This window comes from Erinaceus europaeus, chromosome 12, assembly GCF_950295315.1.
Source record: "Erinaceus europaeus chromosome 12, mEriEur2.1, whole genome shotgun sequence".
In the NCBI taxonomy this organism is placed as follows: domain Eukaryota; kingdom Metazoa; phylum Chordata; class Mammalia; order Eulipotyphla; family Erinaceidae; genus Erinaceus; species Erinaceus europaeus.
Window position 1 is genome coordinate 38,081,539 of NC_080173.1, and position 8,300 is coordinate 38,089,838.

Here is an 8,300-nt window from a genome sequence, read left to right on the forward strand (position 1 = left end):
GGCGTGAAGGCTCTAGTTGCTCAGCTCCTTGGTTAAAACACAGGTGCTGGGTGGGACCTTGACCTTGGGGTTCCTGTCTCTGGGCCCTCTGACTCCACACTGAGGACCCAACTTCAGTCCCTGCCCTCAGCACAGGTTAGCTCCCCCAGTCTGGGTACAACCTCAGCCTATGGCCAAACACACAGGCCCTTGTTCTTACTGTCCTGGGATGAACTGAGGCTGGGCTCCCTATCCACTGGGAGGCCCCAGGAAGTCCTCAGAGCCCTTACATGTGCAGACACGCTACTTACATGGTGGGGGTTTTGTTTGATTGTTTGTTTTTGTCTTCTTTTTTGCCTCCTGGGTTATCCAGCACTATGAATCCACTAACTGCTTCTGGTGGCCATTTTTGATGGAACAGAAAGAAGTTGAGAGAAGAGGGAGAGATAGCAAGGGAGAGAGAAAGATAGACACCTGCAAACCTGCTTTGCCACTTATGAAGTACCCCCCCATAGTTGGGGAGCTGGGGGCTTGAACCCAGATCATTGTGCTTAGTACTATGTGTGCTTAACCAGGTGTGCCACCCCAGCCCCTTTGTGTGGTCTACTTTTCCCTTCCCACACCACTTGTTTGTTTGTTTGAAAATATTTTATTTTATAGAACAGAGAGAAGTTGAGGGGGGAAGAGGGAAAAAGATACCTGCAGCACAGCTTCACCACTCATGAAGTTACACACACACACACACACACACACACACACACACACACACACACGTGGAACAGGGGACATGAACTCAGGTCCTTGCAAATGGTAACGTGCACAAGAGAGTGTGCTACCATCCACCCCCTTGGACCTATGTCTTGACACAAGCACAAAGCCCCTGGCTTCTTCTAAATCAAGAATCACAAAAGCAGTTCAGATGAAATAATTCACCTGATTAGGGTACTTGCTTTGCTATGCATGTGTTTAAAAGTCTGAGCAAAAGAAGTTGGGTGTGTCTGCCACCTAGTGGTTATTCCTAGTATTGCAGTGCTTGAAAGTGCACCCCTGCATGGAGCAGGAGGGAACTGAGAACTCCAGAAGGCTTAAGTTTAATCTGCTTTGCCTAGAATGTGCTATGGGAGAGGGAGGAAGGCACCACAATGACAGAACCTTGGTCAGGAAAATATGGTGACTTACATGCAATGTGTGGATCTGAAAGAGGAAACCAGGCCATGACACACTGCTAAGAGCGCACACATTACCATGCATAAGGACCCAGCTGAAGCCCCTGGTCCCCACCCGCAGGAGGTCAGTTTCACAAGCAGTGCTGCAGGTGCCTCTGTCTCTCTCTCTCTACCCCCAACTACTTTCTGTTTCTATCAAAGGGGGGGGGGGGCAACCAAGAGTGGTGGATTTGTCTACAGGTGCCAAGCCCCAGTAATACAAAAAAGAAAATATACTTGAAATCTGATGACTTTTAGAGATAAAGAGAGACCAATGATAAAACAACCAAGGCAACAAAAGGGGAAAAAATAGCCTCCAGGAGCAGTAGATTTGTGGTGCAGGTATGGAGCTCCAGCAATAATCCTGGAGGCAAAAAAAAAACAGCCACCACAAAAGAACAACATTTAAAGGAGAGGCTTCATGAGCAGTGGAGCTATGATGTCTCTTTTATTCTGTAGAAAGAAGAAAAAAGTGGAGGATAGTATTGGAATTACAGATATGAAGTCCTAAATGTGATTTCTGGCATTAAATGTACCAGAGTGGTATTCTGGCTCTTCTCTCTCTTTCCAAAAACTAAATAAACTGGGGGGCTGTGGGTGGTGCCCCCACTTGAGCTCAAATGTTACAATGTGCAAGGCCCTGGTCACCACCTGCAAGAAGAAAGCTTCACGAGTGGTGAAGCAATACTGAAGGTCTCTATTTACCCCTTTTAATTTCTCTGTGCCTCTATCCAAAATAAATAATAAATATATTTTTAACAAATTATAAAGAAGCATGGGCGGGGGTTGCCAGGACCAGTGGATCCATGCATGAACCAAATAATATAAAAAAGGAGTCAGGCAGTAGTGCAGCGGGTTAAGCACACATAGTGCAAAACACAAGGATCCTGGTTAGAGACCATGGCCCCCTACCTGCAGGGGAGTCACTTCACAGGTGGTGGAGCAGGTCTACAGGTGTCTGTCTCTCCCCCTCTGTCTTTCCCTCCTCTCTCCATTTCTCTCTGTCCTATCTAACGACGACATCAATAACAACAACAATAATAACTACAACAATTAAAAAAAAAAACAAGGGCAACAAAAGGGAAAATAAATATAAAAATTTTTTAAATAATAGAAAAAGTAATAAAAGCAGGTTCTAGCCATCTCTCTGCACCCTCAGGTGACACCTGCCTAGGGCTCCCCTGTGACTGAAAGAAGTCTGTCTTAAGCCACATCTTTCTTAGGTGTTAGCTGTGATGACACATGGCAGGTCAAATGCAGCCACACCAGATGACCTCATTCTCTGTCAGGGAGGTGAGGCAGAGGAACGAACACACACACACACACACACACAATGAGGGCACATCCACCATTCGCCATCTGGGAGACCTAACCCCTAGCTCCCAGACAAAAAAGTGTACTGGGGAGACAGGAGAAAGTAGAGTGGGTTTGGTTTGGTTTGGTTTTGAACTGAGTGATCTTGCCTTCGTGCATACTGAGTGAGGTCTCTATGCTATGTTGTCACAATTTCCATAGCAGTCCTGTCCCCAAACACAGTCCCAGGACAGCAGGAATCTGAGAGACACAAGCAGTGCATCATCACAGACCTCAAACCTGCCAAGTTCAGGTTCCCTGTCCTCCCCCAGGTATTTATTGCCTTTCTGAATGTCAGGACATTGAAGAGAGAAAAGGAAATATCTGGGGTTGAAAGGGGAGTAAGGAGGATTCTTAGAAAAAGGAAGGGAGGGGGAGTTGGCGGTAGCGCAGCGGGTTAAGCACAGATGGCACAAAGCGCAAAGATCCTGTTTGAGGCCCCCTTCCCACCTGCAGTGGAGTTGCTTTGCCACCTGCAGGTGTCTGTCTCTCCCCTCTCTATCTTCCCCTCCTCTCCATTTCTCTCTGTTCTAACAACGACGACATCAATAACAATGACTACAACAACAATAAACAACAAGGCAACAAAATGGAAAATTAATTGATTTAAAAAAAGAAAAGGGAAGGTGTTGCTGAGGACTTATTCTGATGCAGTCTCCGCCCCCAGGTTTTTCTATGCCCCGCTAAATCCTAGAGTGCCCCCTTTCAACCAATCCTGGCTCCGCCCCCAGGTTTTCCTATGCCTCGCTAAATCCTAGAGTGCCCCCTTTCAACCAATCCTGGCCCTACACGTCACCCCTGGTTGTCGCCCAATAAAAAGCCCCCTCACCCCTCTCCTCGCTCTCTCTGGGCTCTCGGCTCTCCCTCTCTGAGGTCTCGCTCCCTGCTCTCCCCCCGTGGTCGGCCATTGCTGGCTGGCTCCACGTGGTCTGAACCAAACCTCCCCCCCATCTTATAATAAAGATCTGTGTACCCCTTTGCTCTGGACGTCCGCTCTCTTCTCCGCGGTGCAGCCCGACACCAGACCACCTCAACAACATCTGGCGCCCATCGTGTTCCGTACCCACACCACGCCCGGCCTGAGGTCTCCGAAACCGCCCAGACACAGGTAAGTGGCATCCGCCCACTTCTGTGGCCCCGCGAAGCAGTCAGGGAGGACGGTATGCACTCTCCATGGACCAAGTCCGTTTTGAGGAGCTTTTACCAGCATTTAAATACACCACAAGACTGGAAAGAACTGGCTCGTGCTGCACTTCCAGACCCTCTCTATCTTCAGTGGCAGGCATGTTTCCGCGATGAGTGCTCTAGGCAATCGCAGGAAAATAGTAACAAACAGATAGAATGGAATTCTGATGCTTTGTTTGGAGCAGGAGCTTATGAATCTGGAGCTCAGCAGGCAGAAGCCAGGTTTCCAACTGGTTATTTTGAACAGGTACGCATCTGTGCAACACAAACATGGGAAAGGGTGACCACACCTGATGTAGATCCATCAGCTCCCATTAACTCTTTTCACCAAGGCTCTGATGAGTCATTGGCGAGCTTCATCTCAAGGGTGAAGAGAAGCTTAGAGAGAAAGGTTTATAATCCTGACGTCCGCACACTACTCCTGCGCTCTATTGTCTGGGAAGGCATGACACCACAATTCCGTCAGGTATGCCTTAATCTTAAACACCTACACCCAGATAATTGGATTCTAGCGACACAAGAGCTTACATCAGGCAATTATGGGACACCCGCTACGACGCAGGTCTATGCAGTTGCCCCACGTAAGCAAAACAGGGCCTGCTTTCAGTGCGGTCGCCAAGGACATTGGCGTAACCAATGTCCTGATAAGTTGCGACCACGCCTCCAGTCAGGGAAACCACGCCTCCAGCCAGAGCAACCCCGCTTTCAGTCAGAGAGCCAGAGACCACGTACTGTTTGTCCAAAATGTCGTAAGGGGTTTCATTGGAAGAGAGATTGTTGGTCCCAATTTCATAAAGATGGTTCACCCCTGAATGGTACAAATTCGGGGCCTGAGATTTTGTGGACCACTCCTGTTTTAGAACAAGGTCACCCTTCTATGACAGTAAAGATTGGCAATATTCCTTTTAAATTTTTGATTGACACGGGGGCAGCAAAGACGATTTTAAGGCAAGAAGAGGTTCCCCAAGATTGGGAACTCATCCCTGGACCCAGTTTACATGGAATAGGAGGGATGACAAGAGCATTTTGCACACGAGACTCGCTTATGTGAGAAGACCCAGAAGGTTCTACTAGACACTTCCGCCCTTTGGTAGCTAATATTAGCACCAACTTACTGGGCAGGGATCTTCTGGAATGTCTTAATGTTAGGATATCCACAGACGCCTCTGCAGAGCGTAAAACTCATTCCCGCGATACCAGGTCTATTCAGCACCCCCAATACTAAATGCCACTGTTCGTAGCCAAACACCCCGCTTAAGCTGGCTTTCTAATGAGCCTGTCTGGGTGGAACAGTGGCCTTTACCTAGAGATAAGCTAAAAATTTTAAAAGAGCTCGTCCGAGAACAGTTGTCCTTGGGACACATTCGTCATTCTCGAAGCCCATGGAATACTCCTGTCTTTGTGATTAAAAAGCGCTCGAGAAAATGGCGCCTCCTTCAAGATCTCTGTGCAGTAAATAAAACCATGCAGGTCTAGGGCTCCCCCCAAAGGGGTTTGCCTCTTGCTTCTGCAATTCCCACGGAAATTCCAATCATAGCTATTGATATACAAGATTGTTTTTTCTCTATCCCCTTGCATCCGCGAGATTGTAAACGTTTTGCCTTCTCTGTTCCGTCTATTAATAATGCCAGCCCCGCTGACAGATTTGAATGGGTGGTGCTGCCCCAGGGTATGGCCAATAGTCCTACAATTTGTCAAGAGGCTGTTAAATCTGCCCTTGTCCCATATATTCATAAGGGCCTTAATATTTTTCATTATACAGATGATATTTTAATATGGGAAAAATCAGATACAGATCTCTATGCCTTACGTGATTTTCTCATTCCTGCATTAAAGAAAAGCGGCCTTAATGTAGCCCCTGAGAAGATACAGCTAATCCCTCCAATATCCTTCCTAGGTTCAGAGATTTCTCTAACGCAAATTCGTCCCTTAAAACCTAATGTTACCTTCCCTTCTAACCTTACTCTTGCTTCTTTACAAAGTTTTCTAGGAAATTTAAATTGGCTTAGGCAGTATCTCTATCTGCCCACAAGCTGCCTCCAACCACTGTTTGACCTGTTGAAAAAAAACAAACAGCCCTCTTCAAAACGTAAGTTAACTCCCGAGGCCTCCTTGGCACTAGAAAGGGTTAACCAGGCCCTCCAGGACATGCACCTTGTTCGATTCTCCCCCTCCTCTCCAGTAAACCTTCTAATCTTCAACTCCACCCCCACAGTAGTAGGGGCACTGTGGCAAGACCATGGGGTTCTCGAATGGCTTCACACGCCAGTAGGAAGAGCTCCAAGACTCCTCACTGAGATAGATGCGTTAACATTCATGGTTCGCCAAGAGAGAAATAGGTCTGTGCAGGTCTTAGAGAAAGAACCAGATTTAATCATTCTGCCCTTTTCTCTCACAGATACAGAGTGGCTTATACGCCATCATTCCCGCTTTGCCATAAGCTTCGTGGGGTTTCCAAGACAAATAGATAACCATTTTCCTTCTAATAAATTGATAGCTTCTTTACCTCTTCTGCCTCTACTAACACCTAAACTTTTCTCTCGGGATCCCATTCCCTCTGCTCCTACAATCTTTACTGATGGCGGAAAAAGGGGAGCTGCTGCCCTTATATATTACCCAGACAAACAATCTCCTAAACCTCTCTTTACTGAGCTTCCTGATAATTCCCCTCAGTACAAAAAACTTTATGCTGTTTTTCTTGCACTAAAAGCTGTACCAAAATCCTTCAACCTTTTTTCTGACAGTGTGTATACTGTTAACTTACTTCCATGGCTTGCTCGTTCGTATGTGAAAATTGATGACAACCCACTTTCCCCTCTCTTGATTCAAATCGCCTCTATGCTCTGTTCTCGAACCCAACCACTGTATATTCAACACCTTCGTTCCCACAGCCCTCTTCCTGGTTCCCTGTCCGAAGAAAATGCCGCAGTTGACCGCCTTGCCTCCACAGAAACTTTCCCAGTCTCTGTCTCTGATCCTGCTAATTTTCACTCTCTAACCCATGTTAATCTTAAAGGCCTTCAAGCTCGATTCCCTGATGTTCCTGTACCACAGTTAAAACATATCCTTGCTACATGCTCTTCTTGTGCAAATCTCATAAAGACACCTGCTATCCATACCCTTGGGGTTAACCCCCGAGGTTTAAAAGCTAATGCTATTTGGCAAATTGATGTCACCCACATACCAAACTTTGGCAAACAAAAATATGTGTTTGTCTCAATTGATACCTTTTCTAAATTTATGTGGGCTACAGCTCAGACAGGAAAAAGTGCTAAAAAGCTTGTAAGCCATATGCTCTCTTGTTTTGCCGTTATGGGGGTCCCATTACTTTTGAAAACAGACAATGCACCTATGTTTTCAAGCAAACAATTTAAAGATTTTTGTTCCCTCTAGAATATTACTCATACCACAGACATTCCCTACAATCCACAGGGACAAGGCATTGTCGAAAGGGCCCATCAAACACTGAAGGCTCAACTAAATAAAGATAAAGGAGAAACATATCCCCCCAATATCCAGCTAACAAAAGCCTTAACTACGTTAAATCTCTTTAATATTTACAATAACTCAGCCTTACCCCCTATTATTCTTCACTGACAAACACCATCTACCCTCCCATCTATTAAGGTGAAATAGAGAGACCCACTCGATAAAGTTTAGAAAGGGCCTGACCCATTATTGACCATGGGAAGGGGTTTCGCATACATTTTCCCTCAAAATTTCTCTAAACCTGTCTGGGTTCCTGCCCGCCATGTCCGACAATACCCGCAGGATGGCGCTGTTATTCCTGAAGAACAAGAAATACTACAAGAGGACCAGATGCAGGATACATCCCAGGACCCGTAATACGACATGGCAGAACCTGCAAATCTGGCTCACAGAGACCTCTCTCCTACCCTTTCCCTGTATGTCTTATGTTATAACTGGCCAGTTGTTTTTGTGAATGAGTGTGTTAAATGACAAAATTTTTTTTCTTTTTTTTGCATGACCCATCTGCTTGGAGTACTCTAAAAGGTTATTGGCCTTATATAAAAATGCTGGACGCAGCCAAAGTTTCTGGAGACGTCCAGAAACATTCCAAAAAATTTTTTTTCTTTCTCCCTCTTTTGAATTTTATATATAGTTTTGGTATATATGTAAGTGTTTAGTCTTAAACTGTGTGACTAATGACAGATTTAAAATTGTTTTTAAATAATGTGTTTTTATAACAAAAGTTCTTTTTCCTCCAGTTTGTTATAACTAAATGTTTATGGGTATGTCTCAAGTTTGGTAACACTAACTTAACGGTCAGAAGTGTAACCCTACAGCTACACTTTTACCAGACAAGGTAAATATTAATTGTTAAGATAACTTACTATTTAGGTAAAAGTCTAAATGTTCAACGTGACTATTCATTCCCAAAACTAAACTATATAAATTTTATATACAGGACACCTTTGAAGGGCCCCCAAAGGTGCCCTGTAAACTATCTTGTAGAAATTAATCCACAACAGATCTGACATCAATCTGGCACTGTAAACGTTAAAATCATTGTCACAAATATGCGTTAACTCTCTAAACAATTTGAGTCTGTTTAAA